Source organism: Oncorhynchus clarkii, chromosome 3 (genome assembly GCF_045791955.1).
Source record: "Oncorhynchus clarkii lewisi isolate Uvic-CL-2024 chromosome 3, UVic_Ocla_1.0, whole genome shotgun sequence".
Classification (NCBI taxonomy): domain Eukaryota; kingdom Metazoa; phylum Chordata; class Actinopteri; order Salmoniformes; family Salmonidae; genus Oncorhynchus; species Oncorhynchus clarkii.
In genome coordinates this window covers 29,263,251-29,287,240 of record NC_092149.1, presented here as the reverse complement: position 1 = coordinate 29,287,240, position 23,990 = coordinate 29,263,251, and the positions used below count along the sequence as shown (strand labels likewise).

The 23,990-nt window shown below is 41.7% G+C and overlaps 1 protein-coding gene across 2 annotated transcripts in view; it reads left to right on the top strand.

Moving 5' to 3' along the window:
* The first annotated feature begins 2,424 nt into the window (after positions 1-2,424).
* LOC139392638 (synaptic vesicle glycoprotein 2A-like) overlaps positions 2,425-23,990 on the top strand; it is a 48,145-nt gene continuing 26,579 nt past the window's right edge. The window contains exon 1 of one of the 2 annotated variants that reach the window (XM_071140763.1): positions 2,425-2,553. The gene's annotated coding sequence lies outside the window, so the exon portion shown is untranslated. Of the gene's footprint in view, positions 2,554-12,508; positions 12,525-23,990 lie in introns of those variants that run through there. The other variant, XM_071140772.1, reaches the window with a different exon arrangement.

Here is a 23,990-nt window from a genome sequence, read left to right as displayed (position 1 = left end):
GCTACATGAAGGCATAACTTTACAAGGTAGCCACATGGTGGCGATACATACCTGAGCATTCTTTGACTAAATTTACTGACCCACTGAGTTTTAATGTCAGCTTTGGGCTACAATCAATACGTTTTTAATTATATAGTCAGTCAATTGTTTTAACTTTACGTTTGAAAAAAATAGTTGTTCCAATGCAAGTGTTATATTATTTGTCTTATATTGTTATCATAAAGTATGAAATTATAAGGCAGGGAAGGAAATGATGATGCCACTATTGTGCTCAGGAAATTGGATCTCTTTGTAATTAAATTAGGTGTTCTTGGTAAACTAGCACTGGCTAGGCTCACTTTTGTTATAGTACAAATATATGACACAGTCCTATATTCTTCTAAATTAAATGTAATAACAGGCAAATAATAGTCAAATAGCTGCAAATAGCAATGAAGACCATTCTACGTAGGCCACATTGAGATGCTAGCTAGTCTGGGCAGTGTTTACTTTCAGGCACATTTGTTTGTTAAGATTGTAATCTTTTCTGTCAGTTATGTGGGTCTCACACCAGCCAGCCCATCTGCTGACTGGTTTGGGGGCAATTTGTGCAGCTGTGTGGGAGTGTTGATCAGGTCTGTCAGTTTTCTAACAGGTTCCTCTGAGGGTGATGCATGGATAGCTGTTGCTCTTCCCTCCACTGGAGTCTGGACCACCTGTGGAAATGATGTCTAGTTAAGATACAGTGCAGCATTATACGCACCTACTGCAATACAGGATGATCATTTTACTCAGGGTTGTGTGTGGTTGCAGTGATACAGTGATTATAGGGATTATAGTATTATATTAATATGAATTTAGTTTAAGTATTATAGATTGTAACGGAAATGAAATGTTGGTCTCGGTTCATTACAGTATTGTTATCATGCAATTTCATAACATGAAAATCATATAGAAACATGTTTTGTTTACTGTAGCAATAGGCAACACAACTTCCCCAAACATCTTTTAATGTGTTTCATTAAAAACAGCATGGCCTCCCTAATGAATTCTGAGCTGGTATCACAGCACCCTGAGAGTTCCATTTCCTGACTTCTGTTCTGATTTTAATTGTATGCTTTTTAAGTATGCTTTCCAAGTTGGATCGTGCTACGAGGGAGAAGTCCCTTGGAACTCTAATGCATATCTCTCACATCAAAGCTGATTAAATAACAAGGCAGCTTTAATCTGTCGACTTTTGACCCCAACCAATCAGATCTCTCACCAACAAACCGTGCTGGAAATGATTGGAAGACAGTGACACGTTGCTGGAAATTATTGGAAGACAGTGACGAAGTTGCACTGTACTACTCCCATATGTCAGCCAGGGTGGAGGGAAGAGTGTAAGAGAAGCCATATAGCTATTCTAACATAATGCCAGTCATGCACTGAGCATCCCACTGGGACTGAGTGCAGAGCATCAGAGGTCAGGAGTACTATGGGGTGTCCTGATGTCCTGTTCCCATCATCATCACGGTCATGTGACCTGTTACTTTGACAGCTTCAATCAACCACTTCTCACTTTATGTGAATGAAAGGGTATAGGCTTATCTAATGTGGAATCAGTGCAGAGATTGGGGAAAATATTGGAGTATAACTGTTGTGGTCAATAGATACCAGCCTGTAGGACCTGTCCAAATGGCAGCTGGCCATCTCTGAAATAGACTGTGGCTGGTGACTATAGTAACGGCTGAAGCTAAAGGCCAGGAACTCATCTGGTCTGATGAGATCAGGGTTTGCAGTTGGCATGGCAATATGTAGGCTTATTCGGGTTAGATGTATGGTGCAGTGTACAGTTTGGTAGTGTATGTTAGTCTATTTTGGTGTTACAACTTATGGTTTGCGCAGACTGTGAATACCCAATGAATTTACAGCAATACCTTTCCCAAAAGATTTTACACCTTTTACTTCTCCCAGATGATTTATCAGTCTTTTACAAACACAGTATCAAACAGTATCATTTATCATGTCCAATTATAGCCACGAGCTGCAGCACGTGTAGGCAGAGGCATCTCGTGCACAGCTCAATGCACCAACAATTTGGTGAGTATGGCGAGAAAGACGGTCGAATCCATCAGTTTGGGCAGAAATCTATAGCGTCTATAATATTGCCAAATATGTCTTCAAATGCTCCCGTGGTTTGAAGAATTAATGAATGCCACATCACAAACAGCGTACGGTTCCATTGACATTCTAACGTCCACACTGAAGCAAAAGAAGAACACCCTCTCCGAAGAGAATTGTGTACACGAGACTAGAGGGATGGATGCTCGAGAGGCCGATGCTCGAGAGGAGGGGGGTGCTCCAGAGGAGGGGGGTGCTCCAAGAAGGATGCTGTGTGGTAGGGTAGCGTACGACGTCAGCCTTGTGCACACAACAGGGTTGTTGTATTCTAAACTGGGTAGGTGACCACAGAACAATTTTCATAGACCGGATTTAACACCTTTTGATTTTTTTTTTAACACGGTGACAACCTTATTAACAAATAAATACAGTTGAGGTCGACTGGAAAAACGCCAACCTTCTCTACCAAAGGTAAGGAAGATTATAAGTCTCAGTTACATTTATTTGCCGTAAATTTCGTCATACTCGATGTTTATCAAGAGCATTTAGGGTAGTATGCAATAATTGTGTTAAATAGACTAGTCAATAGTTTTCCACGGCTGTCCACGCCGAGCTGCCGAGGTTATTTTGAGCGATAGCCAAGAAAGCACAACCGATAGAAAATTACCCCCCACCCCATCCCTAAATAGCCTGTTAGTGAAATAGCCAGAAGAGAAGTCAACGTCTGTGTGTAAAATACAAGTGATATACATCTGTTTCTACAACAAAAACAACATATCTCCAAAGAACGAATAGCATTTCTAAAGCCACCAAATTTGGTCCGGTGGTCTCGTGCGTAATAATGTAAACCTGCATCCCTGCTCCATCCCCGTGCCATCACATTTTAGCCATTATTACTACTGAAAACTGAGGTCTTCTCAAGCATGACATAACCTGGCTAAATATAGGCTACAGTGCATTTACGTATAGTGGTGAAGACTCTTCCATAGTTTAGTTTATGGTTAATTGGCGTTGATTTAAATAATGACTCTCACCTTATCGCCTCGCCGCTTCACCAGTCTGGACTGCTTGAATTTGATTTGATGATTGGATATATTCACCCTGAACCATAAGGTATAGGCTGCACACACTGTTGAGCATCAGTGAATGTTTTTTTTTTTTTACCATAGGCTATATGTAGACTGTTTATTATTATTTCTAAGATAAGCGGCATAAACGGCTGCGTCCTATTCATTACGCGTAGATCGCGATAAATGACCTTGCGCTCTGTGATCTCGAAGATGAACGGAACTTGCTTAGAACTTCTTTTTTTCTTTGTCAGTGCAGTGTCGCGTTAGTTCTGCTACAATGACATTGTCATTTAAAAACATCACACATAGGCCTATACAGTCGATTTTTGAAGGCATCTGCGGGTTGTCCCAGCGTCCAGAATGGATAGGCTACGGTTACTGATTGACATGTTGGCCTGATAGAATGGGCCTTCAGGGAAAAATATTCGATCTGATTGTAAAATAATTTGACAACAATTGACACCTATTTCTTTTACAATCATTTATTAATAATCATTGTTACATTTTGTTTACTAGGCTATAGCCATAGAATGTTGTTACAATGTCCATGTGTTCTCACCTTGGATAGGATCAACTACAATATGGCCTTTACCAATATAATGATAGCCAAATAAAATAAAAATGTATAGGCTAACACACTATTTATTAAGATCGAAATGTGATTGGAAGATTGGAAGCTTTGTGATTTACATCAGTTCACAATCTAATTGACTAGGCCTATGGATTGGATTACAGTGCTTGCCAAATAGTGACACAGTATTTACTACCCTCCCTTTCATTTGTTATGCTTGTTGTCAATCAAGTCCTGCTGTAGCTACTTGCAAAGCCTGTTGGTGACTCAGATATATACATTTATGTTTTTATCTAACCTTGCAGTAATTCCTCCGTCAGTCTCTTGGCTGATTCCCTACTCTTTTGATACTGCAATACTCATTGTAGTGTAACCTTAAGAGATTACATCTGAAAGGTGTGTGTACTGTAGAGTACAGGGTAAAACAGAATACATTGAGAATGACTTGGCAGCTCAGGTTGATGACAGCTACAGTTATGCCCATGATGATACATTCCTCTTCAGTGCATAATCTTCATTGGAGTTTTGATATTACTCCCTCTGTTGTTTGTGCTTGTTCAACAACCCTTTGAAGCCAGACGAGCCATTGCTAAAGTGGTGTTAAAGGCAGTATTCATTAAATACAGTGGCTATTTGGTCTCCTTTAGCTGTGTGTGATGTGGCACAGAAGTACAATCAAGTACATCAAGTACCAGCAAACTGGGGAAGTATTGAGACATCAAGCTCTGGGTGGTTATACTAAGGGAGAGTTGATCTAATCGATACAATAACAATATAATGGAGGTTATCCCATTGAAGAGAGAGAGTATGGTGGATATGAGACAGCAGCTACAGCCTCCACAGTTAGCCAGACGACAGGGAAGGGAGCTGGACAGTTTGGTGGTCTTATTTTCTGCCTGCTACCTCTGCTGATTAGGGTGTGCTCTGGGCTGCCCTCAAAGATTAGACTTGTCACAAGTTACAACTTCACTCTGCGGTGGCTGTGAGCACTGGGGCTTACTGCATTAACATAACACATCCTAAGACAGGCTGAAATAGCCTGTGGACCAGCAACACAGACATTCAACTCATTCTCATTCCCATCCACCAGTATCCAATACATATCATTGAGATCACTTGATCAGTGCAGGTCTTGCTAAATTTAGACAGTCCACTTCCATCACCACCTAGCGACACAGAAACACAGGCCATCGGTCAAATACATACTTACGTGTTTTACATTTCTACTCTCTTGTAGATTTACCGTACAACTGAGAGATAATCAATGCCTTTTTTCTTCTCAAAGCACATTACCATCAGTCTTCCACTGACAGCAAATGTGCTTTTAATCTGCCATATGGGGTATCTACCTCAGAGGAAGGTAATGTTGTAAACCAAACAGTAAAGCGGTAGTAAACCACACAGTGTAGCTGCACAATAGCACAACAAATAGCCCCAGTGCACGCAGTACTGGAGAGGAAACATTGTAGCTGTAAAGTAGCCATTTCAAACGCTTCACATTGGCTATTTTCGTCAGAGTCCAACAACAACCAAATGGTTTTAATCCAATGCATAACACTGAGCATGGAGAGCTTGCCATATTTTCTACATAATGCAGTGGTGAGGATATCTGCATAGAGACTACCCCAGTCCCCAGCATCATCATCTTCTCCTCCCATAATCCCTGCAGTATATTCTTGGGTTCTGTTAGAGAAATTACCTTCTCCTCTCTGGTATTTCACTGCAGTGTACAATTTCCTGTTTGTAAGATTCCTTTTCTCCAGCAAGGATGCTTTATACTTTCCTCTCCAAGCTTTCACAATCCAGCACACATAATCACTGTCTTCTCATATTTCAGTTCAAAGCTTGGCATTATTGTGTTAGCATCTACACCTGCTGCTACATTTGAAACAGTAGATTGAAGACAACATTGTTGTTATGAGTCATGAAACGACCATGAAAATGGTAAAAACCCTCTACATATCTATTATTTCATACGTAGGCATTACAACTCAGGCATTACAGTAGGTATAATCAAATGCCAATAGCTTCTATTAGAGAATCAGAGCCCCCGTTTAAAGGTGGACAGGAGTGGTACAAAGTAGTTCCCCTTGACATGGATACCACCAACATCCAATTCAAGTACTGGACTGTTAAAACCTATGGACCGTTACATCATTGAAGGGTATAACAAGCTCATTGAGTTGTCTCCCTCTGCATATATCACCCATTTCATTCCCTTGTTACCTCTCAAAACTGACATGAAGAAGCCCTCTCAAATAGTACAATATTTTGTATATTCAACTTTTCTGGAGCAAGGGCAACTGCCACAGATGCTTATAATTCACTTTTTCATTATAGGTACTGCGACTGCATCCACAGCAGTTTTTTCTTTGAATATCCATATAGCAGTGAAGGGAACTAAAATGGATGCTGGGATGACATGCTGTTTGACATGGTGTTGCTAGCTGCTGTAGTGAGCCCAGGTTGACTATGCACACTGAGAGGTTCCGCCCAGGGAAAGATGACAATGATGACGTGACTCATGTTGGGCTGTGCCCTTTCCAGAGGGGACCTCTCTCTCTCTTTCTCTGCAGAACCATGCATACTGTCTAGGTGGGTGGAGCTACTGTATGATCCATGAAAGGAGCGTGTTTACGCACATCCAAACATGGCACTGGAGCTGGACAGAAAAGAACAGCTAAATAAATAGATATTGTCTACTCTCTGTTTGCTACTCCTGCTGAACAGCCTCTCATCATCCTCTCTCAGGAATACTTCCACCCTGTAATGCCCAACCCAGGAGTGTCCAGCCTGAGCAGTGTTCAGGCAGCAGGGACACAATGTAATCAAATAAAGAAATACATTTCCTCTGGGACTCTTTCTAGGTACAGTACCAGTCAAAAGTTTGGACACACCTACTCATTCAAGAGTTTTTCTACATTGTAAAATAATAGTGAAGACATCAACACTATGAAAAACACATATGGAATCATGTAGTAACCAAAAAAAGTGTTTTATATTTTAAATTCTTCAAAGTAGCCACCCTTTGCCTTGATGATGGCTTTGCACACTCTTTGCATCCTCTCAACCAGCTTCATGAGTCTTGAAGGAGTGCTGAGCATTTGTTGGGTGCTTTTCCTTCACTCTGCGGTCCAATTCATCCCAAACCATCTCAATTGGGTTGAGGTTGGCTGATTGTGGAGGCCAGGTTATCTGATGCAGCACTCCATCACTCTCCTTCTTGGTCAAATAGCCCTTACACAGCCTGGAGGTGTATTTTAGGTAATTGTTGAAAAACAAATGATAGTCCCACTAAGCGCAAACCAGATGGGATGGCGTATTTTTGCAGAATGCTGTGGTAGCCATGCTGGTTAACTGTGCGTTGAATTCTAAATAAGCACCCCCACACCTCCTCCTCCATGCTTCACGGTGGGAATCACACATGCGGAGATCATCCGTTTCATAAAGATAAGGCGATTGTATCCAAAAATCTCAAATTTGGACTCATCAGACCAAAGGACAGATTTCCACTGGTCTAATGTCCATTGCTCATGTTTTTGGGCCGAAGCAAGTCTCTTCTTCTTATATTGGTGTCCTTTAGTAGTGATTTCTTTGCAGCAATTCGACCATGAAGGCCTGATTCACGCAGTCTCCTCTGAACAGTTGATGTTGAGATGTGTCTGTTACTTGAACTTTGTGAAGCATTTATTTGGGCTGCAATCTGAGGTGCAGTTAACTCTAGTGAACATATCTGCAGCAGAGGTAACTCTGGGTCTTCCTTTCCTGTGGCGGTCCTGATGAAGGCCCGTTTCATCATAGCGCTTGATGGTTTTTGCAACTATACTTGAATAAACTTTAAAAGTTCTTGAAATGTTCCGGATTGACTGACCTTCATGTCATAAAGGATCAGACCCTTTTTTTACAATTTTCAACTAAAATGACATACCCAAATCTAACTGCCTGTAGCTCAGGGCCTGAAGCAAGGATATGCATATTCTTGATTCCATTTGAAAGTAAACACTTTGAAGTTTGTGGAAATGTCAAATTAATGTAGGAAAATTTAACACATTCGATCTGGTAAAAGATAATACAAATAAAAAAACATGTTTTAACATTTTTTTTTAATCATCTTTGAAATGCAAGGGAAAGGCCTAAATGTAATATTCCAGGTTAGGCGCAATTTCGATTTTGACCTCTTGATGGCAGCAGTGTATGTGCAAAGTTTTAGACTGATTCAATGAACCTTTGCATTTCTGTTCAAAATGTTGTGTCAAGACTGCCCAAATGTGCCTAATTGGTTTATTAATACATTTTCAAGTTCATAACTGTGCTCTGTCCTCAAGCAATAGCATGGTATTCTTTCACTGTAACAACTACTGTAAATTGGACAGTGCAGTTAGATTAACAAGAATTTAACGTTACACAATACATGTATGTTTTGTTCGATCAAGTTCATATTTATATCCAAAAACCTCAGTTTACATTGGCGCAATGTTCGGAAATGTCTCCAAAACATCCGGAGAAATTGCATAGAGCCACATCAAATAACATAAATACTCATCATAAACTTTGATGAAAGATACATGTTTTTACATAGAATTAAAGATAAACTTGTTCTTAATTTAACCGCTGTGTCAGATTTCAAAAAAGCTTTACGGCAAAAGCACAATATTCAATAATCTGAGAACATCGTTCAGCCACAAAAGCAAGCCATACAGTTACCCGCCAAGTTGTGGAGTCAACAAAAGTCATAAATAGTATTATAAATCTTCACTTACTTTTGCTGATCTTCGTCGGAATACACTCACAGGACTTCCACTTCCACAAGAAATGTTCGTTTTTCTCGATTACATCCATTTTTATGTCCAAATACCTCCGTTTTGTTTGCGCGTTTAGTTCACTATTCCAAAGGCACAAAATTCAGATGAAAAGTCAAAATAGTTCCATGCAGTTTGTAGAAACATGTCAAATGATGTTTACAATCAATACTTAGCGTCTTTTTATAATAAATTTTCAATAATATTCCAACCGGACAATAGCGTATTCAATACAGAGGAAAAAGAAGGAACGGTGCGGCGTGCCCGTGTGACCGCGCAGCTCTTATTTGACCCTGTTCCACAATAGAAGCCTCAAACAACTTTCTAAAGACTGTTGACATCTGCTGGAAGCCTTGGGAAGTGCAATCTGGCCCCATAGACACAGCATATTGGACAGGCAATCACTTAAATTAAACTACAAACCTCAGATTTCCCACTTCCTGGTTGGATTTGTCTCAGGTTTTCACCTGCCATATGAGTTCTGTTATACTCACATACATCATTCAAACTGTTTTAGAAACTTCAGAGTGTTTTCTATCTAATACTACTAATAATATGCATATATTATCATCTGGGACAGAGTAGCAGGCAGTTTACTCTGGGCACCTTATTCATCCAAGCTACTCAATACTGCCCCCCTGTCACCAAGAAGTTAATCTTTCTACCCATTTCAGATATGACTTTGTCCTGGGAAATTTTCTTGTTACTTACAACCTCACGCTAATCACATTAGCCTATGTTAGTTCAACCGTCCCGTGGGTGAGAACACCGATCCTGTAGAGGTTAAAGTAATGGTGAACTGTCATTTCTCTTTGATTATTTGATCTGTGCTTGCCATAATATGGACTTGGTATTTTACCAAATAGGGCTATCTTCTGTATACCACCCCTACCTTGTCACAACACAACTGATTGGTTCAAATGCATTAGGAAGGAAAGACATTTCACAAACTAACTTTTAGGCACACCTATTAATTGAAATGCATTCCAGGTGACTACCTCATGAAGCTGGTTGAGAGAATGACAAGCGTGTGCAAAGCTGTCATCAAGGCAAATGGTGTCTACTTTGAAGAATCTCAAATCTCAAATATATTTGGATTTGTTTAACACTTTTTTTGGTTACTACATGATTCCATGTGTTATTTCATAGTTTTGATGTCTTCACTATTACTCTACAATGTAGAAAATAGAAAAAATAAAGAAAACCCTTGAATGAGTAGGTGTGTCCAAACTTTTGACGGGTATTGTATATTGCCCACATTGTTGTAGACTACTGTAAGCTGAATACATTTGACCAATGTCGTGTTGGTGGGAGTTTATCACCTCACGCGCCTATACATCATCACTTAGGGATGACTTGGCTGCTGCACCTCTGTCCTTGTGCCCAGACAACCAGGCATGAATAATGGATGGGTGTTTCGATCGGTCCAGGCCACCCCTGGACGCTCAGACCAGAGCAGTCAATAACGGATGGATGTTTTGACCAGCCCAGGCCACCCCTGGATGCTAAAACCAGAGCAGCAGATATCTGAATAATGGGAGAGAAAAAAGGAACTGAGTCATAACTTAGCTGTCTAAGTAGATCATATTTCGAAAGTTACTGTAAAAACCTCACCTCACCCTTTCCTATTTTCCACAACTTTCTTTTTCAAAATGATACTCTTTTCTCTCCTTTCTTTGCAGTTTGTGGTAGATTGACATTAAATAAAATGGTGTGTGAGTGCGTGCGAGCTTGTATGCATGTCCTCAGGGGAGTCCCAAGGCTCTCTACCTTAGTCTGCCTTGCCTCAACAGAGCACTCAATTGTCTTCCTAGACTTATTCCTTGAGGGCAATTCAATGACTTTATTACCTAGACAGACTCTGTCTAGTCTATCATGTTGAGTATTCTCCAAACTGCAACTCATGCAACTTTTGCCTCGAGTTAGAGGAAGTGAAATGGTATTGGTTTAACCTCTGGTCTTTCAAAGCGGCACCTCATCCGCTCCAAGGGGAACCAATTTATACACATTTACTAACAAGCTTTCTGGTATTGAGGAAATTATAAAAATCAAAAAAGACACTCACAAGAATGTGAAGTTGACCTCTCGCTCGGCGTGTACACTGGAAATGAGTAATACCTATCAAAGTGTTATTTGCTCCCTGTTGAACAGAAACATACTCCCAATCAAATAGACTTGACTAGATACACATCCTCCTCAGTGTGTATGTGTTTCACCATGGTGGACAGGATGGTACCAGCATAGGGGTTTGTTGACTGGACCCTGTGGGGATCACTTCAAACAGACCAGACGTGTGCCAGCAGTGAGTGGGCCGCACTGACACGGCCCAGCATGCATTGCTCTGCACACATGACATTGAGGCAAGCCAAGGTTGTTAGCAAAACCACAAGTGGGAGTATGGTGTGAAAATATGGCTCAACCAGAAACGTGATACATTGGATACTGTTTGAGGTATATTTAAGCACGAGCGGGTGTGGTATATGGCCAATATACAATGGCTAAAGGCTGTTCTTAAGAACGATGCAACGCGGAGTGCCTGGATACAGCCCTTAGCCGTGGTATATTGGCCATAACCCACAAACCCCTGAGGTGCCTTATTGCTATAATAAACTGGTTACCAATGTAATTAGAGCAGTAAAAATAAATGTTTTGTCATACCCATGGTATACAGTCTGATATACCATGGCTGTCAGTCAATAAGCATTCAGGGCTTGAACCACCCAGTTTATAATTACATATGCTGTAGGCCTACCCAGGTAATGAAGAAACAAGGATTGTCAGAGTCGTGTGTATAGGTGGCAGGGAAGTCAGGTGCAGGAGAATCAAACTGAGTGTAATGGAGTTATTTAATAACAAATAAACAAAACATACTCCAAACACTAAATGTAACAATAAACAAAGTGGGTACGAGGACACCGTTACACACCAATACAAAAACAACACAACACTGAATAACAAACCATCTCTGACAAAGACATGAGGGGAAACAGAGGGTTAAATACACAACAGGTAATGAATGGGATTGAAACCAAGTGTGTAGGAAGACAAGACAAAAACCAATGGAAATTGAAAAATGGATCAATGATGGCTAGAAGACCGGTGACGCCGACCGCCGAGCACCGCCCGAACAAGGAGAGGCTTCGACTTCGGTAGAAGTCTTGACAGGGATGAAGATATACTGCAGTTACCTATAAAGGATATTGATGGTTTTCCCCATAACTAATCATGGCCATGCGTCTTATCTCGTCACCATGTAAATCTGAAGCCCATTGCTATTAATTTGGACCATAACACTTCAAATCATATATGCGTAAATTCCCAGCAACGGAATTCACATTTGACTGTGTGTTTATTAATAGTAAGAAAACTCTTCTGGACATCAGCAGGCAATTACTGGCATTTTCCACTGTATTTCAGTTGGGTTTATCAGGTATGAATGCACTGGAGCTACAGTTTATCTGAGCTGCTTTAGCTACACTTCTGATGAATATTGCAAGGCTGCTGATGACCACTCTCTCTCTGCAGTATTCTACTGTAACTTGGTGTTGATGAGGTTTTCCATTAAATGTTCTATTATGTTACCTCTTAGTCAGCCTCGATGTCTGCGTTTACACAGGCAGGCCAATTCTGATCTATTTTTTATTATGTTGTTCTGCAAGTTTCATTCAATTCTTTCGGAAGCTCTAGATAATATGCTGTAACATTGTTATTTAAAAAAAAAAATGTTAACCTTTAGTTAAGATCACATTCTTATTTACAATGACGGCCTAGGAACAGTGGGTTTACTGCCTTGTTCAGGGGCAGAACGACAGATTTTTACCTTGTCAGCTCGGGGTTTTCGTCTTCGCAACCTTTCGGTTACTGGTTTAGCAAGTCTTCTCACCAGAATAGCATAGCTTAAGGGAAGATATGTGATCATACCAACCGACAGCTGTCCTTCTTAATCCACAGCTGGAGAGGACAGATCCTTTTGCCTTGATGAAGGCGGTATTTTGAACCAATGTACAGTGCCTTGCGAAAGTATTCGGCCCCCTTGAACTTTGCGACCTTTTGCCACATTTCAGGCTTCAAACATAAAGATATAAAACTGTATTTTTTTGTGAAGAATCAACAACAAGTGGGACACAATCATGAAGTGGAACGACATTTATTGGATATTTCAAACTTTTTTAACAAATCAAAAACTGAAAAATTGGGCGTGCAAAATTATTCAGCCCCTTTACTTTCAGTGCAGCAAACTCTCTCCAGAAGTTCAGTGAGGATCTGAACGATCCAATGTTGACCTAAATGACTAATGATGATAAATACAATCCACCTGTGTGTAATCAAGTGTTCGTATAAATGCACCTGCACTGTGATAGTCTCAGAGGTCCGTTAAAAGCGCAGAGAGCATCATGAAGAACAAGGAACACACCAGGCAGGTCCGAGATACTGTTGTGAAGAAGTTTAAAGCCGGATTTGGATACAAAAAGATTTCCCAAGCTTTAAACATCCCAAGGAGCACTGTGCAAGCGATAATATTGAAATGGAAGGAGTATCAGACCACTGCAAATCTACCAAGAACTGGCCGTCCCTCTAAACTTTCAGCTCATACAAGGAGAAGACTGATCAGAGATGCAGCCAAGAGGCCCATGATCACTCTGGATGAACTGCAGAGATCTACAGCTGAGGTGGGAGACTCTGTCCATAGGACAACAATCAGTCGTATATTGCACAAATCTGGCCTTTATGGAAGAGTGGCAAGAAGAAAGCCATTTCTTAAAGAAATCCATAAAAAGTGTCGTTTAAAGTTTGCCACAAGCCACCTGGGAGACACACCAAACGTGGAAGAAGGTGCTCTGGTCAGATGAAACCAAAATGGAACTTTTTGGCAACAATGCAAAACGTTATGTTTGGTGTAAAAGCAACACAGCTGAACACACCATCCCCACTGTCAAACATGGTGGTGGCAGCATCATGGTTTGGGTCTGCTTTTCTTCAGCAGGGACAGGGAAGATGGTTAAAATTGATGGGGAGATGGATGGAGCCAAATACAGGACCATTCTGGAAGAAAACCTGATGGAGTCTGCAAAAGACCTGAGACTGGGACGGAGATTTGTCTTCCAACAAGACAATGATCCAAAACATAAAGCAAAATCTACAATGGAATGGTTCAAAAATAAACATATCCAGGTGTTAGAATGGCCAAGTCAAAGTCCAGACCTGAATCCAATCGAGAATCTGTGGAAAGAACTGAAAACTGCTGTTCACAAATGCTCTCCATCCAACCTCACTGAGCTCGAGCTGTTTTTCAAGGAGGAATGGGAAAAAAATTCAGTCTCTCGATGTGCAAAACTGATAGAGACATACCCCAAGCGACTTATAGCTGTAATCGCAGCAAAAGGTGGCGCTACAAAGTATTAACTTAAGGGGGCTGAATAATTTTGCACGCCCAATTTTTCAGTTTTTGATTTGTTAAAAAAGTTTGAAATATCCAATAAATGTCGTTCCACTTCATGATTGTGTCCCACTTGTTGTTGATTCTTCACAAAAAAATACAGTTTTATATATTTATGTTTGAAGCCTGAAATGTGGCAAAAGGTCGCAAAGTTCAAGGGGGCCGAATACTTTCGCAAGGCACTGTAAGTATAAGTGGCTTTTCAAATGCACATTATTGTTATATTGGGCTCTGAAAAAGATCTGATGTGAAAAGATCAGATGTGATTGGTCAAAAGACCAAATATTAGAAAAAAAAAAATCTGAATTGGGCTGAACTGGGATATGCTTAACACCCTGGCAGTCCTACAATCTAAGATAGATGCAATCTCACACAAATTATCAAGGAACCCAGCAGGTACAACCCTAAATCCGTAAACATGGGCACCCTCATAGATATTATCCTGACCAACTTGCCCCCCAAATACACCTCTGCTGTTTTCAATCAGGATCTCAGCGATCACTGCCTCATTGCCTGCATCCGCTATGGGTCCGCAGTAAAACGACCACCCCTCATCACTGTCAAACGTTCCCTAAAACACTTCTACGAGCAGGCCTTTCTAATCGACCTGGCCCGGTTATCCTGGAAGGATATTGACCTCATCCCATCAGTCGATGATGCCTGGTCGTTCTTTAAACGTAATTTCCTCACCATCTTAAATAAGCATGCCCCTTTCAAAAAATGTAGAACTAAGAACAGATATAGCCCTTGGTTCATTCCAGACCTGACTTCCCTCGACCAGCACAAAAACATCCTGTGGCTTTCTGCACTAGCATCGAAAAGTCCCCGCGATATGCAACTTGTCAGGGAAGTCAGGAACCAATACACCCAGTCAGTCAGGAAAGTAAAGACTAGCTTTTTCAAACATAAATTTGCATCCTGTAGCTCTAACTCCAAAAAGTTTTGGGACACTGTAAAGTCCATGGAGAATAAGAGCACCTCCTCCCAGCTGCCCACTCCACTGAGGCTAGGTAACACTGTAACCACCGATAAATCCACGATAATCAAGAAACATCTGGCCTTTCTTTGGACACTGTGTTAACTAACCTCCAAACGAGCTTCAATGCCATACAACAGTCCTTCCATGGCCTCCAACTGCTCTTAAACGCTAGTAAAACCAAATGCATGCTTTTCCACCATTCACTGCGAAATACCTAGGTGTCTGGCTAGACTGTAAACTCTTCTTCTAGACTCATATTAAACATCTCCAATCCAAAATTAAATCTAGAATTGGCTTCCTATTTCGCAACAAAGCCTCCTTCACTCACGCTGCCAAACATGCCCTCGTAAAACTGACTATCCTACCAATCCTTGACTTCAGCGGTCATTTACAAAATAGCTTCCAATACTCTACTCAACTAACTGGATGCAGTCTATCACAGTGCCATCCGTTTTGTCACCAAAACCACTTATACCACCCACCACTGCGACCTGTATGCATGCTCTAGTCCTCGCTTGCCCTCGCTATTCGTCGCCAGACCCACTGGCTTCAGGTCATCTATAAGTCTATGCTAGGTAAAGCTCCACCTTATCTCAGCTCACTGGTCACGATAACAACACCCACTCGTAGCACGCACTCCAGCAGGCATATCTCACTGGTCATCCCCAAAGCCAACACCTCCTTTGGCTGCCTTTCCTTCCAGTTCTCTGCTGCCAATGACTGCAACGAATTGCAAAAATTGCTGAAGCTGGAGACTTATATTTCCCTCACTAACTTTAAACATCAGTTATCTGAGCAGCTAACCGATCGCTGCAGCTGTACATAGCCCATCTGTAAATAGCCCACCCAATCTACCTACCTCATCCCCATATTGTTTTTAATTACTTTTCTGCTCTTTTGCACACCAGTATTTCTACTTGCACATCATCATCTGCTCATCTATCACTCCAGTGTTAGTTTGCTAAATTGTAATTACTCCGCTACTATTGCCATATTTATTGCCTTACCTCCTCACGCCATTTGCACACACTGTATATAGACTTTTTTTTACTATTGTGTTATTGACTGTACGCTTGTTTGTTCCATGTGTAACTCTGTGTTGTTGTTTGTGTCGCACTGCTTTGCTTTATCTTGGCCAGGTCGCAGTTGTAAAAGAGAACTTGTTCTCAACTGGCCTACCTGGTTAAATAAAGTTGAAATAAAAATACAAAAAAAAAAATGTGATTTAGAGTGATGACAGTGGAGCACATACCTACATGGGGGAGTTATTACAGACATCTGCATTTGGAGGAGGTGGCAGAGGGCCAACATGGAGGTGGGGAGAGATAATGTGTGTGTGTGTGATTAGAAGTGGAGGTATATGCATCCCTAGAGAGATGTAACACAATGCTAAAGCCCTACTGTTTGTACCCTGTCACCAAAACCCCATAGATCAACACATCCATAAAGAGCCAATCTCATTCACTCTTCTGTCCTCAAATAATACTTTACTGTAAACTCCGTCCGGAGCATTATGGATAATCTTCCTGATTAGCTAGTTCACGTAAGCACTCACCAGACTACTGTATTGGACAGCCAAACAATACTATATTGTTGAGGCAAACTATGCTCTCGTGGAAGTTGTTTTTAAATTTAGTTGTTTTAAATGGCCGATTTATATGCACATTCACCTAGCTTATCCAAGTGTAGCCAAAGGCTAAATTGACGTGTCCTTATTCAGCACAGTTATGGATCTTTCTGGTATTCTGTGGAAGGGTTTTCTTGCTGGTAGGAGATATGACAGCAGTTAGTGTTCACTGACAGACTCCCCGAGCGACTCATGCCATTTTCTAATGGGATCTTGACTCTTGCCCTGGCAATCTGGCAATATGGGCTCTAGTGAACTGTAAACAGAGGAGTCAGAGAGAGTCGACTGAAACGGAAACATCATATTTCCTCCTTACTCCACTGTTTGAACAGAGGGAGACACTGTGCACAAAGTCAATACGGCTTACGGTACGAATTTATACACTGAAAGGTATTTAGGGTCTCATATGCTGTGATTAAACAAACAAGACTTTTGGACAGGCGGCCAGACAACTGTACTGTGCAAACAAATCTTCTATTGAGTTACAGGGCCTACTCCACCGAATCTGTTTTCATTGACTTGTGACTTTTATTGATTGTCTCACACCTTATACCGCATTACATAAAGTTGGGCCTGTGTCTCTACAATTCTCTTTCAACATACATACAGTTTTCCCACTCTCATAAACCTTCTTGGCTGGATTAAAAGCCTTGGTAGCATTAGCTCTAAGCTAAATCTGAAACATGCTAGGGTTGTTTTAAGCCACGGTGACGTACCCTTCTGGCATAGAACTGTCTGAACTTGTTGTTGTCTTTAACGTCAGCATATATTCCTCCATTACTATTACCACAATGGTTTAAGGGTGGAAATGGGCAGTGTTGTATCACATTTAGCAAATGGTTGCTCATGTTAGCATTAACAATGATTTTGATTGGAAATTGAGCCACACAATTTCAGCTGTTGACAGTTGCCTAGCCCAGTGCTCAAGTCTACATTTACTAGCTGTATTTTAGCCGTGGTAGGGCCTGTTAAGATAAGCAAATAAAGTAGCTTCAGCCAGAGCGTAAGACTGTTCCGCTTTAGTGCACTGCCTCACTTTTAACGTGCTAGCTAGCGTTATCTTATTTCCTGTTTCTCTCTGCTCTCTTTTGTTGTTAGCAAGCTGCTGCTCTGTTCCAGTATTGTGTGTGGTGTAGAGAGGAGCTCCACTGGCCCCCTGGCATCCTCTCAGCTCACTAGAAGAAAATAGGTTTACATAATTAAGTCTTTCATCACTGGCAAACGACAGCTAGGGTTTTGGTCCGGCTCCTCTCGGACACTTAATTTATTATCAATTTACACTTCATTAAAGATGCCAGGCCCAATAGGAGATGTGCTTTACTTTGGAATAACTCATTACGTTGTTATCTTATCGACTTTCTTGCTGTTTATCCCATATATTAAGCCTTTTGTTGTTGCATATTTCCAGAAGGATTGGCTGCCAAATGTCCATATCATGACTCACAGATTAGGGAAATTAAATATTCTCATCTAGATTTTTTAGTGCTAACAACCGCGTACTTGCAGCAGCATGACTCTTTAGAAGATAATGGCTTATTATTCCAGGCTAAAGAGCCTATTTGTACCTACTCATATCGATCAGTAGTGGGGATGTAAAGGGTAATCTGATGGTGATGGCTAGCTCATTGCATTTAGATGGAGTAGTGAGCGGCTCCTGGTGTGAAGGTCGTGACCATGGAGACAAAGAATGACCAGCCAACCGGCTGGCGCCTCCGAGAGAGATTGAGGCGCTGTGCGAAGATCAAGATTTCTAGACCAAGAGCAGAGGTGGGCGGTTTTATGTGCCCTGAAGATCTTGGATTGCTAAGAGATGATACAATATGCTTTTGGTTTTGGAGCAGCTATTTTACAGAATAGCTTAGATCAGTGGGCCATTAAAGTAAGGTACACCGGGGTATCTAGAATGGGGTAGGTGAGTAATAGCCCTCTTAAACTATTAAAGATCAAGGGAGTAAGGAGTAACTATATTTCAGTAGGTGGAGGAGCTCTAATGCAGCTTTTATTCTTCTGTTTTATTGTCACGTTTTCTTATCCAAACATATAACTAAATAGGTTCTATGGGAGGGCCTCATTCATCTTCTTTGACTACACATGAAATAAAGTTGGAAGTTTACATACACTTATGTTGGAGTCATTAAAACTCATTTTTCAACCACTCCACAAATTTCTTTTTAACAAACTATAGTTTTGGCGAGTTGGTTAGGACATCTACTTTGTGCATGACACAAGTCATTTTTCCAACAATTGTTTACAGACAGATTATTTCACTTATAATTCACTGTATCACAATTCCAGTGTGTCAGAAGTTTACATACACTAAGTTGACTGTGCCTTTAAACAGCTTGGGAAATTCCAGAAAATGATGTCATGGCTTTAGAAGCTTCTGATAGGCTAATTGACATAATTTGAGTCAATTGGAGGTGTACCTGTGGATGTATTTCAAGGCCTACCTTCAAACTCAGTTCCTCTTTGCTTGACATCATGGGAAAATCAAAAGAAATCAGCCAAGACCTCAGAAAAAAAATTGTAAACCTCCACAAATCTGGTTCATCCTTGGGAGCAATTTCCAAACACCTGAAGGTACCACGTTCATCTGTACAAACAATAGTACGCAAGTATAAACACCATGGGACCACGCAGCCGTCATACTGCTCAGGAAGGAGAGGCATTCTGTCTCCTTGAGATTAACCTACTTTGGTGCGAAAAGTGCCAATCAATCCCAGAACAACAGCAAAGGGCCTTGTGAAGATGCTGGAGGAAACAGGTATGAAAGTATCTATATCGAAATAACCTGAAAGGCTGCTCAGCAAGGAAGAAGCCACTGCTCCAAAACCGCCAGAAAAAAAGCCAGACTACGGTTTATATCTGCACATGGGGACAAAGATCGTACTTTTTGGAGAAATGTCTTTTGGTCTGATGAAACAAAAATAGAACTGTTTGGCCATAATGTCCATCATTATGTTTGGAGGAAAAAGGCGGGAGGCTTGCAAGCCGAAGAACACCATCCCAACTGTAAAGCACGGGGGTGGCAGCATCATGTTGTGGGGGTGCTTTGCTGCAGGAGGGACTGGTGCACTTCACAAAATAGATGGCATCATGAGGGTGGAAAGTTATGTGGAAATATTGAAGCAACATCTCAAGACCTCAGTCAGGAAGTTAAAGCTTGGTCGCAAATGGGTCTTCCAAATGGACAATGACCCCAAGCATACTTCCAAAGTTGTGCAAAATGGCTTAAGGACATCAAAGTCAAGGTATTGGAGTGGCCGTCACAAAGCGCTAACCTCAAGCCTATAGAAATTGTGGGCAGAACTGAAAAAGCGTGTGCGATCAAGGAGGCCTACAAACCTGACTCAGTTACACCAGCTCTGTCAGGAGGAATGGGCCAAAATTTACCCAACTTATTGTGGGAAGCTTGTGGAAGGCTACCTGAAACGTTTGACCCAAGTTAAGCAATTTGAAGGCAATGCTAGCAAATACTAATTGAGTGTATGTAAACTTCTGACCCACTGGGAATGTGATGAAAGTATTAAAAGCTGAAATAATTAATTATCTCTGCTTTATTCTGACAATTAACATTCTTAAATAAAGTGGTGATCCTAACTGACCTTAAACAGGGAATGTTTACTGGGATTAAATGTCAGGAATTGTGAAAAACTGAGTTTAAATGTATTTGGCTAAGGTGATTGTAAACTTCAACTCTATTTCCTCTGGTTGCTAGATTGAGATGTTTTACCAAAGCAGACAGCTCCCAACAGAGTCATTCTGTGTAAGGATCCTTGTAAACTATGGACCATTAAACACTAATGATGTCAAGGCAGGAAACTCCTGCATCAATACAGGCAGGCACAAGGGACAGAAGTTTTCTTTGCATGGTGACATATTCTGATATCTATTATCTGTCTGTTTCAAATTATATAATTTTTCTCTTCTTTGAATGGAATTTATATCAACAGGGATTCATTAGATTCCCTCTCAGCCCACATTTCCAATCTCATTACAATTTAATATAATGTTGTCAAAATATTCAATTATTTAATGTTTTCTTAGAGAGGCTGCTGGCATACACATCAGCATATAGAACTATTCTTGAGCTTCCTCCTCTTTACGCACTAACTCCATGTGTAATGCAACCACAAGGTTGTTCCCTTCCTGGGAAACCTGCTTGTTACAGCAGGCCTCATGTTTTATACATACTGTATGTCTGCTCTTGTTCACCTGCCAAAGGTCCTACAGGAGGATTTCCATTTCATATTTACCTCCATATGTTTTTCAAGTATTTCTTTAATATAATTCATATTCCCACCTGCACGACAAGCTCTGTGCAGTAGGAATGGAAGATTGTCTCTCTTGTGCTTTCTCTTCCCTGAACGATGCTTGTGGTACAATGGACCCAGGTTTAAATGCAATGCCTTCAGGATTCTCGAGCAATACAGATGTAGGTTCTTAATTTGCATCAGTTTGCTACAGCAGGAAAATAACCTTACAGCAACAGGCAATGTGAATTATTATGTGGATAATAATTCATGGATATTTTTGAAGGGGTTGATACATTTTCCGTTAGGACAAATCAAGTCTGGAATTTCAAAGTGGAAATGACAAACTTTAGAAGCCTTTTTAAAACTCTAATACACTACAAGTTTGCATTTCCTGCTGTGCATGAACATTCTCAGCAACAAAAAAAGTGATCAGATTAAGATCCTACATCTGTAGCTAGCAGATGGGGTCTGACTCAGAGTCAGGGATTTCAAGGGCTAGTAGGGGCCACCTCACTCACTGCCATTTATATGGAAATCGGGCTTCTATGTTCCACTTTGGTGGCACCTAATGCGCACTTTACCGTGTGAAGTAGATGAAGCAAATCCACATACAACATTCTGGCCTATATTAGCCCAGCAGCGAACAAGGAGAGGACATGATATGTAGAGAATTTTAACATGCAATTCAATGCAATCTATTTCATTTACATTGACATGCAATCATGTTTCAGTGTCACAGTATCTGCTAATACAGTGCATGTTTGGAGGAACTGGTCATACATAGGACACAAAGCTGGGATAGTATGTCATATTCTATATGAATTTAATCATTTCCATCCATTGTATTCATCCACTGTATTCATATTATTCTCAACGCATAGACATCACCAAAGTCACCTTTATATGTGTGGCACTTTACTGCTCCTTACCTTGGTAGAAAAGACAGAGGTCAGAGATGACTGATATAGCTGCTGTTGTTTCCGGGGTTCATTTTCAGTGAGTGTTACTTGGAAACACAGTCTTCCCAGAAGACCTTTGGGTTCAGTGATCTCTGCCAGTCTCTTGTCTGAGCAGCTCCCCAGCCCTCCATCCTCTTCTCCAGTTTCTCTCCTCTCCTCTCCTCTCCTCTCCTCTCCTCTCCTCTCCTCTCCTCTCCTCTCCTCTCCTCCAGTTTCTATCCCATCTGATCTCATGCTACTTAGCCAGGACACTCCTAACACAGTATAGGAAGTAGTCAGTTTGGTAAGGCTGTAATACTAGCCTGTTACACAGTTGACTTGGTAATTACGTCTGTGCCTTTTAGGTACCAGGTACTGAATCGCAGCACCAGAGAGTACCCCTTGTCCAACAGGTACTAGCTGAACTAGGACCGTAAAATAAAGTGTTAACAGATTAAAGGGGGGCCACTAACCAAAGAATGGTGGGGACTGCTACAGTATTTCAGAGTGTGTGCATGGTCATTGGGTTCAGCTATGGTCTATGGACCCTCCCTGAGGCCTGTTCTCTTCTCCTGCTGTGTCTCCTCCTCTTCAAAGGGCCAGAGAATCCAATAGCATTAGGCAGCCACAGTGGGCACCAACACCACTCTATCAAGGGATCAGCTTCACACTGTCTCCTACACATCCCCATTTGGGATTGGTGTTATTCTCAAACTAACAGCATACAGTCACATTTCTGAAAAAAATCGAATTAGTATTCACTAAAGAAACATCATATTTTAAGTTTGTATAGTAGGCTAGGCTATATAATGTGCATGGATTTCAATGAACAGTGTGCACACTTTCCCTCTTAAGATATTGTATATTAATCTGACAATCTGACTGCGTCTGTTTCCCTTGGCTGTATTGCTGTATTCCTCTGTGAGACACATTTGATGGGCCTGTGTGTGTTATGGTGACAGAGGTGCAGGGAAAAGAGCAGGCCACTCGGCTGCCCATTTTTCTGTCAGCCTTGTTCTCCGGGTCAAGGTTTAACCTGCCTGCTATCTCTGGAGACTCTAGCAGGAGAGAGAGACTGGGAGGTTAAACAGCACAGCCCAGGCAGGTTAGCGTTGCCGATAGCGCCACGAGGAGAGGAATACACAGAAAGAACAGAGTGAAGCTGAGAACCAATTATCCTTACCCACAAATAACACAGAGAGAGAGCCAGGGGAGGGAGAGAGAGAAACAGAGAGAGAGATCCAGGGGAGGGACAGAGAGAAACAGAGAGAGAGAACCAGGGGAGGGAGAGAGAGAAACAGAGATAGAGAGCCAGTGGAGGGACAGAGATAGAGAGCCAGTTGAGGGAGAGAGAGAAACAGAGATAGAGAGCCAGGGGAGGGAGAGAGAGAAACAGAGATAGAGAACCAGGGGAGGGAGAGAGAGAAACAGAGAGAGAACCAGGGGAGGGAGAGAGAGAAACAGAGATAGAGAGCCAGGGGAGGGAGAGAGAAACAGAGATAGAGATGGAGGGACAGAGAGAAACAGAGACAGAGAGCCAGAGGAGGGAGAGAGAAACAGAGATAGGGAAGGAGGGACAGAGAGAAACAGAGATAGAGAGCCAGGGGAGGGACAGAGATAAACAGAGATAGAGAGCCAGGGGAGGGAGAGAGAGAGAAACAGAGAGAGAGAACCAGGAGAGGGACAGAGAAAAACAGAGAGAGAGAACCAGGGGAGGGACAGAGAGAAACAGAGAGAGAGAACCAGGGGAGGGCGAGAGAGAAACAGAGATAGAGAGCCAGGGGAGGGAGAGAGAGAAACAGAGAGAGAACCAGGGGAGGGAGAGAGAGAAACAGAGATAGAGAGCCAGGGGAGAGAGAGAGAGAGAAACAGAGAGAGAGAACCAGGGGAGGGAGAGAGAGAAACAGAGATAGAGAACCAGGGGCGGGACAGAGAGAAACAGAGAGAGAGAACCAGGGGAGGGAGAGAGAGAAACAGAGATAGAGAGCCAGGGGAGGGAGAGAGAGAAACAGAGAGAGAGAACCAGGGGAGGGAGAGAGAGAAACAGAGATAGAGAGCCAGGGGAGGGAGAGAGAGAAACAGAGATAGAGAGCCAGGGGAGGGAGAGAGAGAAACAGAGATAGAGAGCCAGGGGAGGGAGAGAGAGAAACAGAGAGAGAGAACCAGGGGAGGGAGAGAGAGAAACAGAGATAGGGATGGAGGGAGAGAGAGAAACAGAGATAGAGAGCCAG